Source organism: Neophocaena asiaeorientalis, unplaced genomic scaffold (genome assembly GCF_003031525.2).
Source record: "Neophocaena asiaeorientalis asiaeorientalis breed wild unplaced genomic scaffold, Neophocaena_asiaeorientalis_V1.1 scaffold57, whole genome shotgun sequence".
NCBI classification, from domain to species: Eukaryota; Metazoa; Chordata; class Mammalia; order Artiodactyla; family Phocoenidae; genus Neophocaena; species Neophocaena asiaeorientalis.
The window spans coordinates 1,752,121-1,777,227 of NW_020172731.1; the positions used below are offsets into that span (position 1 = coordinate 1,752,121).

At 43.8% G+C, this 25,107-nt stretch overlaps 1 protein-coding gene across 1 annotated transcript in view; it reads left to right on the top strand.

Moving 5' to 3' along the window:
• The first annotated feature begins 863 nt into the window (after positions 1-863).
• Positions 864-25,107, top strand: part of NIM1K (NIM1 serine/threonine protein kinase) — a 67,838-nt gene continuing 43,594 nt past the window's right edge. Inside the window, exons 1-2 of the mRNA XM_024740345.1 lie at positions 864-989; positions 24,393-24,514. The gene's annotated coding sequence lies outside the window, so the exon portion shown is untranslated. The remainder of the gene's footprint in view (positions 990-24,392; positions 24,515-25,107) is intronic.

Sequence of the window (25,107 nt, forward strand, 5' to 3'; positions counted from 1 at the left end):
GATGACTGAGCTGTGACTTAGGGCTCCTAATCATGGCTCTGCCATTAACTAGCTGTGTGGCCCTTGTTAAGTTAATTGACCTCTCCGACTTCGATTTCCTCCTCTGTAAAATGAAGGACTTGAACTTCAATAAATCATCTCTATGCTTCAGTATTCGGTGAATCGCATTCCCTCCTTGTTTGTAGACTGGAAAAATATTTGGCACCTACCATTAGCCAGAGAGTCATAGCTGCGGAGTACACAGGAAGTTAGGGGTCCACTGCCTAAGTGGCACCAAAGGAACAGGGCCTAATATATGCAAGGACTCCACGCTGAGGGTGGCATTAGCGCTTATTTCTGCAGAGCCTAAACCCTGCCAGACTCACCTGAAGGAGCCGTCACTCTGGTTTGCTAGAAAACCCCGTTCTGTTAGGAAGATTACTGGGTCGCTGTCTCCCAAGGACACGGAAACCTTTTTTATCCAGAGGCTGGAGAGGCTCAGTACGAAGCGTGAGTTGGGAGCTGTGTCAACCCTCTTTCGGCTGTGTGGCCACTTCGCATCCGTGCTCTAGGAGGCGTCCTCTCTGCGGCAGGGCCAAACACCCTCCTCGAGTGTCTGCGACGGGTGTCCCCGCGCCGCGCGCCCCACTCCCTCCAGCCCCTCCCGCCTGGCTACCATAGAAACCGACCTACGAAGTCCAGGCCCGCGTCCCGGTACCCCGCGGGCCTCCCCTTCCCCCACCTCCGTCGGGCCAGCCCCCCGCTCCGGATTGGTCCTTCGGGAAACGCTGCGGGGCGACTGGGTCCCCTCGGAGTAGCCCGGGCCGGGCCGGTGGGCGGGGTTTGCCGCGGCAGCCGTCCGTCAGGTCAGCCACCCCTGACAGCTCCGGGAGCCTACAGCGCGGCCGCGGCGCCCCGACACACACGCACCGCCCGCGCCCGCGCCAACCACCGGGAGCGCCTGGCCGGGCGCCGCGCAGCCGACTCCGCGAGAGGAGCTCGCCACCAAGGTAAGCGAGGGCTGCGGGGCTCGCAGCCAGCACCCCACCCGGCAGCCCCTTCCTCCGCCAGGCTGACGACCTGGGTGCTGAGGAGGGACGCCTCTCCTCCCCGTGACCCGAGGGGAAAGAAAGACACAACTCCTGGCGGGGGTGGGCGACTTGGGGTTAGGAGAAGATTAGGTGCTTTTTAGGGGCGCCCCCTCCCAGGCCCAGCGCGCCTGGGAGGAGAGCGCGTTGGAGGCGGAGACCGGGGTGTGCCGGCGCATGGGGCCCGTGCCCGGGGGCGTGCACCTGGGGTGCGTGTGCGCCTGTGTCCCGGAGTCCCGGCTTGGTGCGGGCACCCGTGTCTGGGGGCGCGCCCTGAGCCTCGCCCCGCGCACACCAGCTGCGCGCCACCAGCGCTCCCGGGCGCAAGCCCAGAGCTCGAGAGTTTGTATCGAGGGCCGGGGACCTGCGTGACCCCGGCTGGCAGTGAGCAGTGGAGGGAACTGACAGTGAACGGCTGTGGCCCAGAGGAAGGAACCCTTCACCACCACCCACGCCACGACGCGCCCTAAAGAAAAACGCTCCTTTTGAAAGACTGTACAAGTAAGGAAGAACCTGTCTCCTCTTCCCTGAGGTCCCTTCAGGAATATTAGGAGCTCGAGGATTGGGCGATGCGACCCGGAGAGGATCGCAACAGGGTCTTTAAAATGCCGTCTCGGATCAGCTTTGTGTGCCTCACACAATATCGGAGCGGATGGAGAGGTCCAGGCAACAGATAAAGGTGCTCCTAGCCCTAATAAGGGTAGCGGAGGTTCAGCCCTCTGCACTTTTTTTCTTCCTTTCTCTCTCTCCCTCCTCCCGGCGTCCCTCCAGGCCTGTCTCCCCAACCCCTCCCCGTTTTCGTCCTCCCGACTTTATTAGACAAGAGGGCTCTCTGTTAGACCCACCCTCCCCCACCCCATTCCTCACCCCGTTTCAAACCGAGAGCGAAGGAACCACATTCTAAGCTCTCACCCGTGCAATTTCAGACAAGTTTGGAAGTTAAACAAATCGCCTTTGCACTCGAGGCCGCGGGAATCCAAAAGGGAAACAAACAAAACCAGACCGAAAAATCGATTCCAAGTTAAATCAAGATTGCAAAGGGGAATCTAAAACGAGTATTTGTTCATGGCGATAGGATTTTTTTTTAATGTTTGAAAAATATGTATCACTCAAGTTTGCATCATCAGTATTCAATTTGATTCACAGAAGAGCTTCAAAAGATGGTTTCTGTTAGTGTTGCAAAAGCACTTCTAATTTTGGTTGCCATGGTAACTGAAGAAGTCGCCTGGCACTGTTGAGAGGCTGCCTGGCTGGATCCAGGAACTGTTCTTGAGGAGATCTCCCCACGTCGCCTCATGTTACCATGGTAATAATAATCGAGCCTGTAAGATACTTGTTTCTTTAAAGTACTAAAAGCCCAAGGCATGTCGTTGTTGTTTAATTTTACCTTTTCAGAGTGTTCAATTTGTGAAACAGATCTTCCCTCTCAGACAACTGAGAGTAAACACTGCCCTCCAGCCAATCAGTCCCACTGGCCCAGCTCCCTTCCCCCAGCTCTCCGCACTAAGGACGGAGGCCGAGGAGAGTGTTTGATGCTAAAGGAATCCTGGCCTGTGACCAGATCTCTCTCCCCATTAAGCGTTAAATTTGGAATCCTAATTAGCTTTCTAATTAGAAGAGGGGGGAATGTGAGTGGGAGGCCCAGAAAGAGGCTAATAGGGAAAAAGCTAAGTCCAGCTCTCCACGGACTGGTGTTTTGTGTGCTGTTGAATTGCCTAGTAAAGTCCTGGTAGGTTTATTTTTGGCTTGACCACTGTTAAGTGGTAAGCCTGTAAAAACCTTCAGAGAGGCCTCATTCTGTGCTAGGAAAAAAATGTGGATTGATATTTAGTTTGAGGTGTGTGCTTTTTTCTAATAACACTGCATTTAAAATAAAGACAGTTTTGTGTGAAATCTCAATTTCCCAGTAATAACTACAGATAGGCCATAGAGCCCTTTATGCTCTTGGTTTGGCCTTAGGTTTTCAGTTAAAAAGGCTTAATTTGGGCGGAGCAATGGTCCCATTCAAATACTTTTATTAGTAAGTGTTGATGTCTTTAAAGGACCATAATATTTTACACATTCACAATTCCTGAGCATTGAATCCTATAAATTAAATTTACATATTGATAGCATATGACTGGAAAATTTGAAAGCCCCTAGACTTACAGTTAAAAAAAAAAAAAAAGAATTTGTCTTAGTAGGTTAATGTTTTCAGCCAAGTATCTAGTTCCATTTTAAGCAACTTAAAAATTAAAATATAATGTAAAATCCAACTGCATTCTTTGAATCTCATTACAGTATTTCTCTAGGGACTAAAGAGCCTTAATTCATTGGCTGATTTTCTTTCAGTTGTTGAAAGGACAAACTGTTTATAAAATTAGTCTCGTTCTATGGTTGTCACTTCCTATGGCATTCTAGAAAAAGTTCTCTAGAATTAAAGTTATATATTTCAAGAAAAGAAGAAAATATTCAGATTTCTTATGAAGACAATAGTCTACAATTTGAATTAATCAGATCACAGTTCTTAAATTACTTTTTTCTCAAGAACTTCAAAGATAGCTCAACCATTATCATACAGTATACTGAGGAATATTAACCAGTTTTATGGATGGGCAAGTTGTGTTCTAAAGACTCAAGTCATCTCAGCTAACTACTTGGAAAATTAAGAGATGAAAACTAAAATCACCTGGCATGTCTATGACATGAGTATCAGGTAGGACTTAGAGAAAATCTAGGTGAGAAGAGAGACAAGGTAGAGTGGCAGGAAGAATTTAAGATAATGAGAAAAATAAAACAGTAGGGAAAAAGTCTTAAGTGAGAAGAAAACTCACAGATTAAAGGAAAGGGAGTAAAAAGAAAAAGTTGAGTGTAAAGAGAGTTGCACAGAAAAACAAAAGAAAAACAAGTTGGAGAACAGGAAGCTAAAAAGAACTCTACTCTTCATCTTCCATGGAGAACAGAGAATCTGATGCTTTTCCAGAAAGCCCCCACTATCCTATTTAGCAAAATCCTCCAACCTCCAACTTAGAGGATCTCTGGGAGGCCTGAGTGGTGGACCAAAAATCTCTCTGGGTCACTGCTTCCTCAGTAGTATGGGCTGAGGCAGCCTTCCCATCTGCTCGCTAGACCTCCTTCTTCCCAATCCTTAAGCCACTAAGAAAGCTTTCTACATTTACACTTGTTGGGATCATTTAGTTTGGATAATTTGTAGACACACTTGATTATGTAATTGCAATTTTTAAACTTTAAATTGCAAGTTTCACTTTTAAAAATCGCTTAAATTGTTATCAAAGTAAGGCATTCATCTAATTTTGTGAATTAGAGCATGTGAAAAGATTCTAACAAAACAACAGTCCCCCTCCTTGGGAGACTCTGCTCTTAGCTGTTTGATCACATACCTCCCCATTTCCAAATAATTCACTTATGTGGCTGGTCCTTGAGTTACCAGTTTTAGACAGAATCTATTTACTTTCTCTTATTATAGGGGAAGATATAGCTCTCTTACTCCACCCGTCCAACTTCCCCTTCCTCCATTTCTGCAACATAGTTGGTGGAAGAAAATCAGCCAGAGCACCATTCGTATAACCCTTTATTTACAAATACCAGGCAGGGGAGAGCTCCATAGAGCATCAGGCTTAGGGAAGGAGGACTAAATGTTTCCTAGGACTTTAGCCAGAGCAGCCAAAGTTCTGCTAACTTCAGAAATAGTTGGTCAAGGATAGAAAAGGGAGAAATGGCTCTTTTGGATTAGTAGCCATTGTTTGAGTAATTTGGATTTTATACAGGGGAACGGGGAGGAAGATTCAGGGGCTAATGTCTTTTGCTAGGACAGTGAGGAGGAAGAGTGCAGGAGACAAGGACTTGCACACCTCTCCGTGGAAAATCCTGCCCTATCGTGCTTCTCACAAGTGACATCGCAACGTTAATTAAATCAACATTGTGTTTGCATTGCTATGACTGTGTGATTATTGTTCACTGCAGGGCCAAATCATGAACAATGGTTGTATTTCTTTTTCTCTACAACTATTTTGAGGAAAATAGTTTTTCATTTGTTTACTTTTTAGAACCTATCGCCAGTTCTTCTAGTGGCTCTTGAAAATGCCTCTCCTGGGTATTTTCCACACAATGAAATGCATCGGCCAATTGTCTTCTTCTGGGACCCACTCCAGCCCTCCAATCAACTGAGACCCCTCAGTTCTCCAGTCTGAACCAGTTTTCTAATGGCCCTGACACCCACTGGCATTCCAAGATTTCTCTTTACCTTCCTTCTGTGCTCATTCCCTGTTCCCCCTGTTCTCTTCTTTTTTGGTTTATGCTTTCATTTTATGGAGCATCCATTTTGCTAGCTTCTTAAGAAAGGGTACAGGAAGTAAATTTGGGGGACCTTGCGTGTCTGGAAAAGTCTGTTTCACTCTCACACTTAATTGATGGTTTGCCTAGGTCTAGGATTCTAGACGGGCAATTCATTCCTGCAAATTTCCAAAGATGGGTTTATTGTTTTCCAGCTTCCAATGTTTCTGAAAGTTCATTGCCATTCTGATGCTTGATCCTTGGCATGAAATCTGTTTTTTCTCTTTGGAACCTTGTAGGACTCTTTCATTGTTTTATGAAATTTCAGTAAGTATGGATTCACTTTCTATGGATTATGTTCAGATACTTGGTAGAGCCAGGAAACTCATGTCCTGCAATTATGGGGAATTAATAATGTAGGCATACTTGGGAAATTATTCCATTTTATTGGTTTCTTTTCCTTGTCATGTATTGATTATTGTTAATTGTACCAACTCAGGATTTTTAGCTTTGAATAAATTGGTTGCTGCCCTTTGGAATCATGCATGCTGCCAGACCAGTTTCTCTTTTCTCACCACTTTTGGTCTTTTAAAAACCGATCTCTACTCTCATTCATATAGTATCATATCCTTAGCTCTACTAATAGTTTTGGTACTCTTTGGGCATCTGCGTTACGGTACATATTGGTTGGAAGATGTTAATCTAAGCACAAAGACAGCAGATTTGCTACAGACTAATCAATGATGTGAAGGCCAAGCCTAAAATGATGGTGTGGGTTTCATGACCTTTCATGTCAACTATTGGTAACCTGCAGAGTAAAATATCTCTCTAGAATATAGACTTGTTCACCTTCACATTTTACAGTGGAGGAAACCAATCCTGAGATGTTAAGTGAGGAGTCATTTCTCCTGACTCCTTTCTAAACCATTATTCTTTCACCTTGTCTCCTCTCTCTGCTTGACTACCTTGTCTTATATTTCTTTTTCTTTTCATTTCTTAATCTTCTTTTCTTTAGTATAAAGAAATAAAGAAATACTATAGTTCTTTACTGTAAGACATATTATATTCATACATAAAGTATATATTCTAAAATAGTACATATTCCAGAGGCAGCAAGAAGTAAGAGTTGGGCTTCCCTGGTGGCGCAGTGGTTGAGAATCTGCCTGCCGATGCAGGGCACGCGGGTTCGTGCCCCGGTCCGGGAGGATCCCACATGCTGTGGAGCAGCTGGGCCTGTGAGCCATGGCTGCTGGACCTGCGCGTCCGGAGCCTGTGCTCCGTGTCGGGGGAGGCCACAATGGTGAGAGGCCCGCGTACCACAAAAAAAAAAGAAGTAGGGCTTAAGTCTAATTCTGGAACAGCTTGCTGAGTTTGAATCCTGGCTCTGTGACTCACCTACAGTGTGACCTCGGGCACATTATTTTACCTCTTTGTACCTCAATTTTGGGGGCCTATAATAATGGTACCTACCTTCTAGGATAGTTGCGAGAATTAAATGAGTTGATTCATGTAAAGCTCTTAGAACGGTGCCTGGCATACAATAAATATCAATGTCGCTAGTATTCTTGTCAGAAGTACAGAAACAAATGTTAAAATGAAAGAAATAATTATTATCTTTAATTCTGTCTCTACTACCATCTATAATCCCAACTAGAGAGATGACCATGGTTAACATTTCCGAGGGTTGTTTCTCGGTAGTTAAAAATAAAGCAAAAAAAAAAAAAAAAGGCATATTGTACATACAGTTTTAATGTTGCTTTTTCCACTTTATAGTTTAAGCTTGACTGTTCAATATTCTTCTGTGTGGTATATTTGCTTCCTGTATTGGCCCTAACACAGAGCCTTGCAAATTAGGTTCTTCATAAGTACTAACTGACTGGGAAGCCAACTCTTCCTCCTGGACCCTTTGGGTTTGGAACAGGTGTAAAGAGGTCTTCCTGTCATGAATTCGAGAAGACTCAGTTACCTTTAAGACAGGTCTTATCTTTCGCTAGACATTGAAAGCATTCTGGCATCTGAAGAATCTGGAGATGGCATCAGAAAAGTGTGGATCAGAACAAAATGAAGGGATACTCACGTGAAAAGATGACGGAGGAGGAGAGGGAGGGCTGGGTGACAACCAGAATGGAAGTGGTGGGGTGGGACTCAGTGGGACCATTAAGCATGGAGGTGTGGGTCTCCCCACCCGCACGGCAGAGACCACATGGAATGTGGACCTGATATTTTGATTTTTTCCTTGGAACCTCAGCAATTAAGTGAGGCTGGGAAGCCAGTGAAAAGGCTTCTGTGGGCAGACACATCCTGAAAGCTGAGGCTGCTTTGATCTCCTGGGAGATCCGACGTGATCTTCCCCAGTGCATGACAGTCACCAGTCTGCTTCACTCACACAGGACCTATGTAGCCAGAAGCAGTCGACTTAGCAATGTTTCCAGAGTTCTGGAATTAAGCCTTGAGCAGCCCCAGTGAAGATTCATGCCTCTTGAGAGCACTCCATGTAACACTGAGACAAATTTATGTTAGCGGGTTTGTGTTCTGTCATGTTGCACGTGCTAGAGAATTACTGTCTTCTCGGGAAGCAGAGAAGTTCTTCAGAGGCTTGTGGTCTGGGTGGTGGGTTTTGGATGGAGATATATAGAAGGTGATGTAGAAGGTGAGGAGGAACGCTTCTGTCTTGCCTAAACTCAGGCTTCCTTAAGAGTCACCCTCTCTGTATAGCACATCACATCCATGTGAGAACTAGTCTGTGTGGTTTGATGACTACTGTCTGCCGAGAAAAGTAAAAAAGATTTAAAACAATAAAACAGGTGACATAGTTAATAGCTATAGGAAACAGGATGCAACATTTTTTTAAAGGTTAGTATATAGCAGTGCTAAGTTAGTATATAGCAGTGCTAAGTAAGTAGACTCTGGGTTTAAAGCTGTTTGTCTCATTGATGGAATGTTCAGTGATAGTTGAAATTTGGTGACTTAAACCTTTATGTTCAATGCTAGATTAATTGGTGAAAGTTGCCCATCAGAACAGAGACTAAGATGCAAATACAGACTATTACTCCCATTCTTGGCTAATAAAATACACTCTGATCATATTTAATTATGATTAAGTTTTTTTAAAAAACCTTTTAAACTTTTCTGAACTTCTAGTTTAGACAAATACCCTTTGGACATAATCAACAGCACTAGTTCTTGTAGCAGACAGTGAGGTACAGATTTTCCTACCTTTTACGTTGCCTCACATTCAATGGCCATTAAAAAAAACAACAACCCACCTTTCACTTTCTGTTTCCGTGACCTACATTTCCTTATCTTAGCACTTGCTTAGTCACAGGGGCAAATTCTTTCAGGTTTAATCTCATTCAGGAAGTTTTCCCTGAACATTGACCATACCCCACGTGTTCTCTGGGTGCCCACCCTACCTGCACATATGTCTGGCCCAATGCTTTGAACGTTATATTTAAATTATCTGTTTTAGGTGTCTGCCTTGCCCCACTAGCTGATGATTTAATCGTACCTATGTGCTCTTGGGGAGGACCTCGTACCCACTGGCTTAAAGTAGGCAGGCACTTAAAAATAGTCTGCTGACCTGGATATTTCATCTTGTTACTGGAGGAGTATCCCACAGCCCTAGCTCTGAGGGAGGAAGAGAAACTGGGCTTTCCAGCCCCTACAGCAGAAGAAGGCAAGGAAGGGAGAGTTAATAAAGATGTTGAGTGAGCCAGCCCACAGTGACTGCCACAACATCACTGATTGATAGGGTGACCATGTGTCCCAGTTCATCAGGGAAGGCTCTGGATTACATCTGTTGTCCCAGTGTGATTATTAATAGCACCCCCTTCTACTCTCAGAAGTGTCTTGGTTTGAGTGACAAATTCTGTGTTCACCCTACTTACTGAGCACTTGCTATATATTGTAGGCTCTCATTAAACAGTAGCTATTAATAAGGGAGATAGACCACAACCATAAGATAAATAACAAGCCAAGATTACATGTGGTGGTCTAACAGCACTTCATAGGTCTAACCGTTTTGACACAGTCTGTGGCTGGTTGATCATCAGCTCCACCCCTCCCACTCCCATGTTTCCTACTGAAACAGGAGGGAAGGGGACAGGGCACAACCTTTAAAAGAATGACATAGCCATAAGACATGACAAAAACTGTTTAGAACCATCTAGGTCCAAGATGGTGGAAGAATCGACTTCCAGTGGACCTTGAGCCTCATTATACACTCATTGTAATACATTAGCATTTAATGACACACCCACCAGTGCCATGACAGTTCTGAGGCTAACCATAACAGGCCAAAAAGTGGGTGGCCCAATTCCTGGAAATCCCCGCCCCTTCCCTGAAATAGTTGGAATAATCCTTCCACTTATTAGCCTATGAAATTACCTAGCCCATAAAAAAAATAACCACTCCATATTTCGGCACCTCTCGCCTTCTGAGATGGCCCACACTCCATCTGTGGAGTATGTTTCTCTCTAAACAAATCCACTTCTTACCTATCACTTTGTCTCTCACTGAATTCTTTCTGCAACGTCAAGAACCTGAGCTTCATTAAATCCTGAGACCAGATGTGTAATCTCAATTAAAAGACCATAGGTTCAGGGACTTCCCTGGTGGCACAGTGGTTAAGAATCCGCCTACCAATACAGGGGACACAGGTTCGATCTCTGGTTCGGGAAGATCCCACATGCCATGGAGCAACTAAGCCGTGTGCCACAACTACTGAGCCTGCGCTCTAGAGCCCGTGAGCCACAACTACTGAAGCCCGCACTCCTAGAGCCCGTGCTCTGCAACAAGAGAAGCCACAGTGGTGAGAAGCCTGCGCACCGCAACGAAGAGTAGACCCTGCTCGCTACAACTAGAGAAAGCCCGCGCGTGGCAATGAAGACCCAACGCACCCAAAAAAGAAAAATAAAGACCATGGGTTCAAGTCCCAATCTGAGTTGCACGGTTTCACTATGACCTCCTTTCTAAAGAACATCTCTTAGGTTTTGCAACGTGATTTTCCTATCTCTTTTATTTTTGAAACGAAAGACTTAGAATGTAGAAAATTTGCATGTTCAATCATCCCGACTAGTTTTTGTTTAGATTTTCCCTTGGGAAATCATGTTATCAAATAGCTGAATATATTAGTATTCCAATGTCACACTGACACTTTAAGGAGTAACCATGTTATAGATTTTGACATTTCAGTTGCCTATTGAAATGGTGATGCTGGACTAATGTCTTAAAGGTACCGAGAGCTCCTATTCCTGACCCATTCCAGGCTTCCACCTCTGACCACCCTTAATGTGGTTTATAATTATTTTGGAATTTTTCTTCCTTGGAAGTTCTCACCTCTACCTTCTCTGCTAACCTCTCTTCCCCATTCTTAAAAACGCATTTATTTTTATGAAATCTTCCTCAGGTAAGATCTTCATTTTCTCAACTTTTCACTTGTCAGAAGATAGAATCATCTGCTGAGCACTTCCTGATTGAGCTAACTGACGGAAATGTTGAAAAAGTTATCTCCCCCGTTTTTTGCCCAGGACAACTCATCGCCTTCTTGGAAAGTTGCTTAAAACCCTACACTTCTGGGCTTCCCTGGTGGCGCAGTGGTTAAGAGTCTGCCTGCCGATGCAGGGGACACGGGTTCGTGCCCCGGTCCGGGAAGATCCCGCATGCCGCGGAGCGGCTGGGCCCATGAGCCATGGCCGCTGAGCCTGTGCATCTGGAGCCTGTGCTCCACAAGGGGAGAGGCCCCAAACAGTGAGAGGCCCGCGTACCGCAAAAAAAAAAAAAAACCCTACACTTCTGTGGCTGTTCTAAATGACTCATGTTAACAGTTTTGCTCATACCTCTTTCAGAAGGCATGAAGATGTTTGCCGTTCTGAAATTTGGAGTTGAGAGCAGGTGTACCAATCTAAAGCATGAAATTGGAACAAGCCTGTTCCATGTGTTATGGAATACACGACAAAATATGCCGTTTTAAGCATACTCATACACAAAAACAAAAACAATTGAGATTTCCATTGAAATTCACTAAGTTTGTATATTCATTTAGGGAAGAGTTTACATCTTTATGATATTGAGTATTCTCTGATTAAACATGGTATGTTTTTTCCATGTATTAGTTCTTCTTTTATGTTCTCCAATAAGCTTTCATAATTTTCATGATTTATGTCTCTCTCATCTCCTTTGTTGCATTTATTCTTAGGTATCTCATGAATTTTTATTGCTACTCATATGAATGGAATATGTTTTATTATTGTTATATTTTTTTTTTATTGCCAGATTATTATTGGTGAATACAAATGTTATTGAATTTGCACTGATTTTGTCTTCAGCAACATTGTTAAACTTATTTATTAGTTTTAATCGTTTGTGAGTAAAGTCTCTAGGATTTTCAATGTTTAAAATTCTTTGTTGGGCTTCCCTGGTGGCGCAGTGGTTGAGAGTCTGCCTGTCGATGCAGGGGACGCGGGTTTGTGCCCCGATCTGGAAAGATCCCACATGCCACACAGCGGCTGGGTCCGTGAGCCATGGCTGCTGAGCCTGCGCGTCCGGAGCCTGTGCTCCGCAACGGGAGTGGCCACAACAGTGAGAGGCTCGAGTACCACAAAAAAAAAAAAAAAAAATTCTTTGTCAGCAAATCAGAACAGTTTTGTTTCTTTTCACTATTTAGTTCTTGTCTTCTTTCATTGGCCAGAGGCTCCAATAAATATTGAATAGAAGCAGTGTTAGCAGACAGCCTTGTCTTCTTCCTGATTTTGTAGAGAATGCTTCTAATATTTCACCATTTAAAAAGATGTCTGCTGTAGGTTTTGGCAGATAGACTGAACTTGGTTGAGCCAGTTCCCCTCTATACCTAGTTTGCTAACATTTTTATTAATAATGAGAGTACAGTATTTTGGTTTTTAAATTTAATTTTATTATTGATTTTTTATACAGCAGTTCTTATTAGTTACCTATTTTATACATATAAATGTATATATGTCAATCCCAATCTCCCAGTTTATCCCACCACCACCACCCTTCTTCCCACATCTCCCTTAGTGTCCATACGTTTGTTTTCTACATCTGTGTCTCTATTTCTGCCTTGCAAACTCATCTGTACCATTTATCTAGATTCCACATATATGTGTGAATATACGATCTTTCTGACTTACTTCACTCTGTATGACAGTCTGTAGGTCCATCCACGTCTCTACAAATGACCCAATTTTGTTCCTTTTTATGGCTGATTAATATTCCATTGTATATATGTAGTACATCTTCTTTATCCATTTCTCTGTTGCTGGGCATTTAGGTGGCTTCCATGAACTGGCTATTGTAAACAGTGCTGCAGTGAACACTGGGGTGCATGTGTCTTTTTTTTTTTTTTTTTTTTGGCTGTGTTAGGTCTTTGTTGCTGTGCACAGGCTTTCTCTAGTTGCGGTGAGCAGGGGCCTACTCTTCGTTGCCGTGTGTGGGCTTCTCATTGTGGTGGCTTCTCTTGTTGCAGAGCACGAGCTCTAGGCGTGAGGGTTTCAGTAGTTGTGGCACGTGGGCTCAATAGTTGTGGTTTACAGGCTCTTAGAGCACAGGCTCAGTAGTTGTGGCACATGGGCTTAGTTGCTCCGTGGCATGTGGGATCTTCCCAGACCACGGCTCGAACCCATGTCCCCTGCATTGGCAGGCGGATTTTTAACCACTGCACCACCAGGGAAGTCTGCATGTGTCTTTTTGAATTACAGTTTTCGCTGGGTATATGCCCAGTAGTGGGATTGCTGGGTCATATGGTAATTCTATTTTTAGTTTTTTAAGGAACCTCCATACTGTTCTCATAATGGCTGTATCAATTTACATTTCCACCAACAGTGCAAGTGGGTTCCCATTTCTCCACACCCTCTCCAGCATTTGTTGTTTGTAGATTTTCTGATGATGCCCATTCTAACTGGTGTGAGGTGATACCTCACTGTAGTTTTGATTTGCATTTCTCTAATAATTAGTGATGTTGAGCAGCTTTTCATGTGCCTCTTGTGCATCTGTATGTCTTCTTAGGAGAAATGTCTGTTTAGGTCTTCTGCCCATTTTTGATTGGGTTGTTTGTTTTTTTAATATTGAGCTGCATGAGCTGTTTATATATTTTGGAGATTAATCCTTTGTCCGTTGATTCATTTACAAATATTTTCTCCCATTCTGAAGGTTGTCTTTTCATTTTGTTTACAGTTTCTTTTGTTGTGCAAAAGCTTTTAAGTTTCACTAGGTCCCATTTGTTTATTTTTGTTTTTATTTCCATTACTTTAGGAGGTGCGTCAAAAAAGATCTTGCTGTGATTTATGTCAAAGAGTGTTCTCCCTATATTTTCCTCTAAGAGTTTTAGAGTGTCCAGTCTTACATTTAGGTCTTAATTCCACTTTGAATTTATTTTTGTGTATGGTGTTAGAGAATGTTCTAATTTCATTCTATTACATGTAGCTGTCCGGTTTTCCCAGCACCACTTATTGAAGAGACTGTCTTTTCTCCATTGTATATCCTTGCCTCCTTTGTCATAGATTAGTTGACCATAGGTGCATGGGTTTATCTCTGGGCTTTCTATCCTGTTCCAATCCTCATTCAGTCTTGGCAGGTTGTGCATTTCTAAGAATTTGTCCATTTCTTCCAGGTTGTCCATTTTATTGGCATAGAATTGCTTGTAGTAGCCGCTTATGATGCTTTGTATTTCTGCAGCGTCTGTTGTAACTTCTCCTTTTTCATTTCTCATTTTATTGATTGAATCCTCTCCCTCTTTTTCTTGATGAGTCTGGCTAAAGGTTTATCAATTTTGTTTATCTTCTCAAAGAACCACCTTTTAGTTTTATTTATCTTTGCTATTGTTTTCTTTGTTTCTATTTCATTTATTTCTGCTCTGATCTTTATGATTTCTTTCCTCCTGTTAACTTTGGGTTTTGTTTGTTCTTCTTTCTCTAGTTCCTTTAGGTGTATGGTTAGATTGTTTATTTGAGATGTTTCTTGTTTCTTGAGGTAAGATTGTATTGCTGTAAACTTCCCTCTTAGAACTGCTTTTGCAGCATCCCATAGGTTTTGGATCGTGTTTTCACGTCGTGTCATTTGTCTCTAGGTATTTTTTTATTTCTTCAGTGATCTCTTGGTTATTTAGTAATGTATTGTTTAGCCTCCGTGTGTTTTTGTTTTTCACGTTGTTTTCCCTGTAATTTATATCTAATCTCATAGCGTTGTGGTCAGAAAAGATGCTTGATATGATTTCAATTTTCTTAAATTTACTGAAGCTTGATTTATGACCTGAGATCTGATCTATCCTGGATAATGTTCCATGTGCACTTGAGAAGAAAGTGTAATCTGCTGTTTTTGGAAGGAATGTCCTATAAATATCAATTAAATCTACCTGGTCTATTGTGTCATTTAAAGCTTGTGTTTCCTTATTAATTTTCTGTCTGGATGATCTGTCCACTGGTGTAAGTGAGGTGTTAATCTCCCCCACTATTATTGTGTTACTGAAATTTCCTCTTTTATAGCTGTTAGCATTTGCCTTATGTATTGAGGTGCTCCTATGTTGGCTGCATATATATTTGTTATATCTTCTTCTTGGATTGATCCCTTGATCATTATGTAGTGTCCTTCCTTGTCTCTTGTAATAGTCTTTATTTTAAAGTCTATTTTATCTGTTATAAGTATTGCTACTCCAGCTTTCTTTTGATTTCCATTTGCATGGAATATCTTTTTCCATCCCCTCACTTTCAGTTTGTATATGTCCCTAGGTCTGAAGTGGGTCTCTTGTAAACAGCATATATATGGGCTTTGTTTTTGTTTCCATTCCACAAGCCTGTATCTTTTGGTTGTAGCATTAAATCCATTCACATTTAAGGTAATTATCAATATTATGCTCCTATTACCATTTTCTTAATTGTTTGGGGTTTGTTTTTGTAGGTCCTTTTCTTCTCTTGTGTTTCCCACTTAGAGAAGTTCCTTTAGCATTTGTTGTAGAGCTGGTTTGGTGGCCCTGAATTCTCTTAGCTTTTGCTTGTCTGTAAAGCTTTTGATTTCTCTGTCAAATCTGAATGAGATCCTTGCCAGGGAGAGTAATCTTGGTTGTAAGTTCTTCCCTTTCATCACTTTAAATATGTCATGCCACTCACTTCTGGCTTGTGGAGTTTTTGCTGAGAAATCAGCTGTTAACCTTATGGGAGTTCCCATGTACGTTACTTGTCTTTTTTCCCTTGCTGCTTTTAATAATTTTTCTTTGTCTTTAATTTTTGTCAGTTTGATTACTATGTGTCTCGGTGTGTTTCTCCTTGGGTTCATCCTGCCTGGGACTCTCTGTGCTTCCTGGACTTGGGTGGCTGTTTCCTTTTCCATGTTAGGGAAGTTTTTGACTATAATGTCTTCAAATATTTTTTTGGGTCCTTTCTGTCTGTCTTCTCCTTCTGGGACGCCTATAATGTGAATGTTGGTGCATTTAATGTTGTCCCAGAGTTCTCATAAGCTGTCTTCATTTCTTTTCGTTCTTTTTTCTTTATTCTGTTCCACAGCAGTGAATTCCACCATTTTGTCTTCCAGGTCATTTATCCGTTCTTCTGCTTCAGTTATTCTGCTATTGATTCCTTCTAATGAATTTTTCATTTCACTTATTGTATTGTTCATCTCTGTTTGTTCTTTAATTTTTCTAGGTCTTTGTGAAACATTTCTTGCATCTTCTCGATCTTTACCTCCATTCTTTTTCCGAGGTCCTGGATCATCCTCACCATCATTATTCTAAATTCTTTTTCTTGAAGGTTGCCTCTCTCCACTTCATTTAGTTGTTTTTCTGAGGTTTTATCTTCTTCCTTCATCTGGTACATAGTCCTCTGCCTTTTCATTTTGTCTGTCTTTCTGTGAATGTGGTTTTCTTTCCACAGGCTGCAGGATTGTAGTTCTTCTTGCTTCTGCTGTCTGCCCTCCCGTGGATGAGGCTCTCTAAGAGTTTTGTGCAAGCTTCCTGATGGGAGGGACTGGTGGTGGGTAGAGCTGGGTGTTGCTCTGGTGGGCAGAGCTCAGTAAATCTTTAATCTGCTTGTCTGCTGATGGGTGGGGCTGAGTTCCCTGCCTGTTGGTTTTTTGGCCTGAGGCGATCCAGCACTGGAGCCTAGTGGCTCTTTGGTGGGGCTGATGGTGGGCAACGGGAGGGCTTATGCCAAGGAGTACTTCCCAGAACTTCTGCTGCCAGTGTCCTTGTCCCTTCGTTGAGCCACAGCCACCCCCTGCCTCTGCAGGAGACCCTCCAACACTAGCAAATAGGTCTGGTTTAGTCTCCTATGGGGTCACTGCTCCTTCCCCTGGGTCCCGATGCACACAGTACTTTGTGTGTGCCCTGCAAGAGTGGAGTCTCTGTTTCTCCCAATCTTGTTGAAGTCCTGCAATCAAATCCCGCTAGCCTTCAAAGTCTGATTCTCTGCGAATTCCTCCTCCCATTGCCGGACCCCCAGGTTGGAAGCCTGACGGGCTCAGAACCTTCACTCCAGTGGGTGGACTTCTGTGGTATAATTGCTCTCCAGTCTGTGAGTCACCCACCCAGCAGTTATAGGATTTGACTTTACTGTGATTGCGCCCCTCTTAACATCTCATTGCAGCTTCTCCTTTGTCTTTGGATGTGGGGTATCTTTTTTTGTGAGTTCCAGTGTCTGCCTGTCAATGATTGTTTGGCAGTTAGTTGTGATTTTGGTGCTCTTGCAAGAGGGAGTGAGTGCATGTCCTTCTACTCCACCCTCTTGAACCAAATCCTCACAGATTGCTCGAGTGTACAGTTTTATCGAATGCTCTTTCTGCACCTGCTGAGCTGTTCTTTTATTTTTCTCCTTTAATTGATTCACATGTCAAATTCAATATACACATCTTCTATTGTTAAGCCATGCTTACCTTCTTGGTAAGCTGGTAGCTGGTCATACTTTTATAAATATACTGCCGGATTTCATTTACGACTATGTATTTTACATTTTTTATATTTATGTTAGGGAGCGAAATTGGCATATAATTTCACTTTTTTGGGCAGTGTGCTAAATTTCAACAGGTATTCTGTTCCACGATGGCCTGAGCTGTGATCTAGCTTGTTTCTTCTCTGGTGTATACATATACAGCAAGTATTGCTGTGTATTCTTATTTATTTATAACTTCCATTGAGGCATTTGAACCTGGTTAGCAATAATAATAATCATAGTGAACCATTTTGATCTTTCTCTGTGTAGGTTGTCATCCAATAGCATAGGGTTATCTAGAGTTTCATCAAGTCAGGTCGGGTACTTGCAATGGGGAAGGCAAGTCTATTACGTAGTTGTGAATAAAAGATACTTCCATTTGTATATTTACTGTCACTGATATTTATCAGGCCCAGTGGTTTATTAGAAAACAAAGCACTTTAAAGACTCTTCCTTTCTGATTCTCCTGTCTACCCTTGCTGCTATCTGTAACTCATGCCCAAGCTTGGACCTCAGGGCAACAGCTTGTTCCTTTGAGCGTTATGTTCTACTGTAGTGTAGACCACATGGAGGCAGCCAGTGGAGTCAGGAGGGCCTGGCGTCCATGCTGCCCTGACACTCACTTGCTCTCTGAGTTTAGACAGATTCCTCAGCCTCTATAAACTTTAGTTATTTCATCAGTGCAATGAGAATTTTAATATCTGTCTTACGGGGTTTGTCATAATGACTAATCAATAATATAAAAGCACAGTGTCTGGTATATAGTAATTGCTTATAAAAGTAGCTTTTAGTATACCTTCTCTGTCATATTGAATAAAATGCTAGTAAGACTATGCTAACACCAGCTAAAAGCATGACTGCTTGCAGTCATCCTTCCAAAGGTGCTATTTATTTGTGGTTTATAGGTTTATGTTACTTCACCTTTCGTATATTGTTTTAATTCTTTATTTTAAAACAAATATTTTTTTGGGCACCTACCATATCCTAGGGCTAGATGCTGGGGAATATTAAGGATACAAGGTAAACAAGCAGCTGAGGTCAGTCTAGAAAGGCCAAACACAATTAGAATATGAGCTGATAGGTTATCAGATATGAGATAGCAAGACAGAATATCAGGATAAGATCTGAGAATATCAAGAAATGAATTTCAGTGGGAGTGATTAGGGTGGAACAGCTAACTCTGTCTGGTCTAACACCAAGAAGGTGATACTTCAGCAGGGTCTTGAAGCCTGAGTGAGACAAGGAGCAAGTGTGCTCCAGTCAGGGCAAGTCGGGTATGTCAGGCTACCTGGGCATGAAAGAATATTTTACGATAGGGATGGTAAAATTTTAGGAATAAATTGCATAATAGATTCAGATCTCAGAATTCCTTTCAGGGCTGCCTATTTAACTGTGAGTCTTTGAGCTTGGGACAAGGGACGAGGGATGCCTTGGAATCCTGGGTAAACACTGATCCTCTAGTGTCCTAGTGGTAGGATTTAATTCACCACTAATTAGTGTTGGTTTTGGCTCCCATGGGGAAGTGTAAACACAAAGAAGGCAAGGAGTAGGGAGAAGGGCAAAGGCAAGTGCATGGGTGTGTCTATTTGCAGAACCATTTTGGAGGAACTGAGGAGTGCAGAGAAGGTCTTGAAAATAGAGCAGGGATTATTTCTCATGCTTTAAAACACAGCAAAATCTGCTGGGGGCTACTAACGTGTCACACCCTTAAAATAAAAACAGAGGGAAATGGAGCCTTCTTTACTTGTACTGTGATCATTTTAACCTCAGTAGCCTTCCAAAGGGAGACCGTAATCGGGTTGTTTTTATTGTCTGTGGGCTGGAGCAAGCGTTGGTCTGTAAACATTGGATGCCTCCAACTCAAATAACCTACTTAGGAATGTCTCCCCACATTGGAGGTGTGCTTCACTGGGAACCTTAGAGTGCTGTTCAAAAGCAGTAGGGCATCTCCTCAAACTCACAAAGTTTCAGAAATTTTCCAGCCAGAGGTGCTCGGGTGAGGGGCACTTGTAACAAACCTGCCCTTGTTTTAGGAGACAGCACTTGAAGAGTTTTGGTTTTTGTTCGGTTGTCTTTTTTAGATTTTTGCCTTATCTTCTTCATCATACAACAGTTGTTTGTGGTGGGTTTTTTGTTTTGTTCAGCCAGAGAAGGATGTCTGTTAGAGAAATATCTGTATCTTCCAAGATCCACACTACCTTTTAAAGTATCTGTCCGATTCAAGTCATTTCAGCCAGCATTTATGTACTCCTCCTGGGTACTGGGTGCCCAGAATCCTGAAATTAATAAGATTGAGGACCTGCCCCATAGAAACCCACGTTCCACTCAGGAGGACAAATACGTACCCACGTAACTCAAACACCAGACAGGATTTGAAGATGTTGAAGGAAAATGTTGGAGTTCATGGGGGAAAACAAGAGGAGGAGCTAAATTCTTGTGAGGAGTATCAGAAGGAGAACAGAAGGGAAGGGAAAGGAAGGGAAGGGAAAAGAAGGAAAGAGAGTGGAATGTAGTCTTAATTTGAATACGTAGAATTTCAACCATTAGGTGACTGAAATTAAGAAAAGGAATGAAATTAATCTCTTGTAAAACAAGAGTTTAAAATGATTTTTCTGCTTACCAACAAAATAAACCTGTTTTAATTCATTGATTAATTCTTCTACTCCATAAACATGCATTGAGTACCTATGATGTGCCAGGCACTGTTCAGAGATAGAAAAGGAATAGAACATCTTTGCTCTCAGTTCCTTCATTGTCTAAACAGGTAGACAGAGATGTGCACACAAACAGTGACACCACAGAGAGGCAGATGTACCCAGAGGGATGCATGAAATACTCTTGAGAGCCCCGTGGGTGTAAGAGAGTCAAGGAAGACTTCACGGACGGATGGAGTTTCGGAGGTTTGATGGTGAATGGGTCATGGAAACAGTCCATGTAGAGGGCATGTCATGTACAAAGGGAGAGAAGCATGAAGCAGCCTGGGATGTTTATGAGACCTCAGGTGTTTTGATATGTCTCAAATATAGGGTTATAAGGGATGAAAAGTTTGGCTGGGTCTGGAAATTAAACTGACAAGAAGAGGATACAAATTTATTTAATATACATCTTATGTGACATGGGAGCCTTCATAAAGAAATGAAGACCCAAAGAAACAGGCCTGAGTGTTTTACACTGGGTTTGATGAAGACTTGACAGTCATGGAGGAATATGATAGGCTAAGGAGTACGAGTTGAGTGTAGTCAACTGGTAGAAACTTAGCAAAGCCTCTTTGTTAGGATTCTTCCTTGTGACCCTTTGTCTTCAGAGATAAGGCTGCTCCTTTCCTCCAGGTATAGGGAGAGCCCATCTCACCTGAGGGTTGTATAACATGTTTCAGGGAAGAAGGGCAAGGCGAGAAGAAAGTCAGAGTGACTCTCCTGCTTAAAATACTATGGGGCCGGGCTTCCCTGGTGGCGCAGTGGTTGAGAGTCCGCCTGCCGATGCAGGGGCCACGGGTTCGTGTCCCGGTCCGGGAAGATCCCACATGCCGCGGAGCGGCTGGGCCCGTGAGCCATGGCCGCTGAGCCTGCGCGTCCGGAGCCTGTGCTCCGCAACGGGAGAGGCCACAACAGTGAGAGGCCCGCGTACCGGAAAAAAAAAAAAAAAAAGTGGATTCCAGCACAAAGCATGACGTGACTCCCAGCTGAAGCCAAGCCGAGATGCCGGGGTCTGGGCCTCAGGGCAGCGCTAGCCCCCCAGGGTGGCGGCCACAGCAGCACCTACCCCCCTATAAGGCTCCAGGGAGGAGCCACTAGGAGGCCACTTCCCCCCTCTGGCCCCGAAGGGCTCAGCCCCTCCTCCTCACAGCTGTGATCTGCTTTGTGGAGAATTTACAAGACGAGGATGACCTACAGAAACCGTAGGAACTGTGACCGTACATCCTTTCTTATAACTCTCTGTGTTCAGTGTCCCACCATAGAAAAGTTCGTATCCAGAGAGAGCAGGAACGCCACGTGGAAGGGGGTCTGCGCTAGGAAGACAGTCGGGAAGGCGGGGCAGGGAAAATGCCAAGACCGGGACCTTGACCGTGACCGGCGTGGAAACCGTACGTGATGTCAGTGGATCCAAGTGGAGGTTGGAGAGCTCCCCTTGCTGTGCTGCGGCAGCTGCCCCTTCCCTCCCGGTCCTGCCGCCCGCAGGCGTGGGGCTCCCACCATCCATCCGCGGTGGCGCTGGGCTGGCGGGGGCGGCGGGTGGGGGGGTGGGGAGGAAGGGAGGGAGAAGCTCCCTGCCCTCGCCGCTCCGGGGCCGCCCTCCCGGAGCTGAGGTCCTCCGACCTTCAGACCGTGATGGAGTACTGAGATATATAGTTTCTCGGAAAGTTTGAGAAACGGAATCAATAACGTGCTCGTCGTGGGGCCCGACGGCGCGGGAGGACTCGGGCGGCTCCCCAGCTGCTGCTGCGGGTTGAGCGAGAACTTCCACTACTGGGACAGCGCTGGGCCGCACACCTGCACGCTCAGGCCGCCGTTCTGGGCCCCTGTACGGGCATTCCAGGCAAAGGGTGCTGCCCACGTGCTGCCCACGTGCCCTCAAACTGCTCACATTTCTGGTCTCAGGACTTAATGAAGCTCAGGTTCTTGATGTCTCATCGGAGAAAGAATTCAGCGAGACACAAAGTGATAGGTAAGAAGTGGATTTATTTAGAGAGAAACACACTCCACAGAGTGCGGGGCATCTCAGAAGGTGAGAATGGCCTCCTGCAGTCATTTTAATGAAGGATTTTAAGTGGGAAAGCAATATCTACATTTTAGAAAGATCCTGCAGGTGGTCTCCTGGAGAATAAAGTTGACTGGGCAAGACAGGAAGTAGAAAAGCCCGCTAGAAGGCAGTTTCAGCCAACTAGGTACCGGGTGGGATTGAGACCTTTAAAGACCAACACCTTCATCATTCCCCACATGCAATTCAAAATTTAAGCAAAGCTAACCATAAAATAAGGATAATAGAACCCAAGTTCTGATTTTTCTTATGATGATTGTTTAGATGCATTGAAAAAATTATGTCAAATATCAAAATATTTTAAGACTTCTATTGCCTCTTCTCTTTGGTGCCCTGGTCTGCTGGTGCCCTAAAGCATGTGCATCGCTGTGTCTTGTGGGATCCAGCCTGCCCAATACAGGCGGTGGTCAGGATGATGGGTAAAAAGACTGGGGTGGTTTGAAGTAGGAGAATCAACAGGACTGAGTGATGGATGAGGGGAAGAGAGAAGCCAGGGACGGCGCCGAGACTTCTGACTTGGGTAGCAGGGTCGTGCCCTGCCTTTGGATTTCTACTGCTCATCATGGCTGACATTTGGCCGTGGCCCCTCCCAGGCAGGCACCCTTCCAGCATCTGTTCCCTCTGCAGAGTGCCTCCATCCTTTGCACTTAGTCCAGACTCCAATGGGTATTTTAAAATGCCCTCACCCGAGGGGCCCCAATAAATCCCTCACAGACTTTAAAATCCTCAGGACCAGATTCAGCCTCTGACATAACCACCGTTTCAGCACAGCTCTGTCATGAGACTCCTGACACAACCTTGGCTCAGGAGGGCTCAGCAGGGGCCCCCATTCCTTTCACCCATCTCTCATCCCCCCCTTGTAGGTGGCTCCTCTGTGCAAAGGTAACCTGGTCCCCTTACTTGCTCTGGAACTGTGGCTCAGTGACAAAAGGAGAAGATGCAGCCTGTGGAGACACAGCTTTATCCCGATGACATGCATCATGTCATCAGCCACTGCCAGCCCCCAAATCTGTCTGGGAACAAAAGGCCCCAGGCAACAGCTAAATATATTTCTGGGATTGTTTCTGAATATTCTGAAATATCCATAACTCAGTTGGGAAGAGAATTCCCCCCATGATCCTGGGACTAGAGCTCATTATACTGTTTTCTTCGGGATTCCCAAAGCCCTAATTCTGAGAGAAACAAAAACAAGTGCAGGGTGCACACCAGCTAATATTCTCCATGAGGGCTTTAACTCCCTCTTCGTGTTCCTCCAGGCCTGGTGTCAGATACTGGCCCCATAGTGCCATGTATCGTTTTCATCACCAAGATTGGAGCACCCCCTTCTGCCTGGGGGTGTATTCTATAGTCAGTTGGTAATTATGTCACCATTTCAACCACTTGACACAAAGTGCCAGGTTTCATTTCTTTCCAAGTCACCCTACTTCTGAACTCACAACTCCAGAAAATCTCAGCTTTGGAATGCTGGACTAGACCATGCCACGTGGGTAGGCTAGTTTACTGTATCAGAGATGAGTTACTTTTACGTACACAGTCACCAGAGAGAGGCCGTGTTCCCCAGAAATCGGTGGAGGTACACGTATACTTTTAGTCCTTAAGCCAAGAAAATCGCCATCATAATCAAAAATAGTCCAAATAGCGACAACAACAAAAGCACACACTGAAGTATACAGGGTGAAATGTGAAAGAGCTTCTTGAATTCTCCACCTCCTCCCCATTTCATTTCCCTCCTCCTTGGCAACAGTCGGGTACTGCGCATCCAGAACTTTTCCTGCACTTTGTAGATATCTTTCCCTATGTGTGCATAGATCGCCACTTAAATGAAGTGACTGTTATCATGAAGCTCTCAGAGATGTGCCCATTTAATGGATCCGTACATACCCCTTATCTTTACAATGATAAATAATTCATAAAATTCAAACTAAAGTAGTACAGGGCAGGGAGGAGGGGGGAAGTGTGGGCTGAGAATCACAGCAGAAATCTTCTTGATGCATAATTCAGAATCTTTCCGTGTTCAGTCTTATGATCTTTTTGCAGTTTTATACATTCGAATAATAATAATACCTGATCTCTAAAGCTCATGCTCTGTTTGTGGGCTGCCCCCTGAGATGAGATCCTTGTTATCTACTTTCACTCACCTCCTTGGGGAAATATTTTCAGCCTGAAATACCGGGTCAATTAGCAAGCACCATGGAACAGTATGTAATTCTCAGAACTGGCTCCAGAAGCCTCCTGGCTCCCTGGTGGGTGCCCCTTAAACTGCCTCGCCAACACTGTGTAATCACTTCTTCTTCAGCCAGCCCCAGGTTGTTCCTGCTCTGGGGAAGAAAGCGTCTCTAATTACATTTGCCTTTCTCTTCCTCAGTGGCCAAGGTCCTCTGTGCAGACGCCCGTGCTCAGCAGTTCCTGGAGCAGCAAAGGCGCAGCCAGACAGAAGGGCCCTTCCTCTCCTTTTAGAAAGCAGTGAATTTTGCTTTTCCAAGCCAGGTAGGCCTGTGTGATCTTTGACTTCATGGCTCATGTTCTTTAATGGATTTACATTATTATTTACTGTTACTCCCTTCACACGGAAGGCCAGTTTGGTATTAATGTATTTTCTCTTCATGTAAAATCCAGAATGACTGCTTATACCTACATATTTATGAATTTCCTGCCTCCCTAGAGGATGTTCTATTTCTCATCAAGATGAATATTTAGTTGATTTAAAAAAACAACTAATCTTTGATCCTGGTATACCTACTGGTATCGACATGTAAATACCCTTTATTACCATTTTCTTTCCCGAGAGCATTTAAAAATGTGGAGATGCTGTATTTTCTATGGGCTAAATTGCTCTTTACTGAAGACCTTAGGAATGGTTTTCTGTGAAGTAAGTTGAGGGAATGTCCTTTATGGAAACCGGGTGGGGGGTTTTCCCTGTGTTTGCTCCTGGTTGGTTTGAGGCCAGCCTCCTATGAATTTTCTTTTAGTTTATTGAAAGTTTATTTTATTTTTTTTATACAGCAGGTTCTTATTAGTTATCTATTTTATACATATTCGTGTATACATGTCAATCCCAATCTCCCAGTTCATCCCCCCTA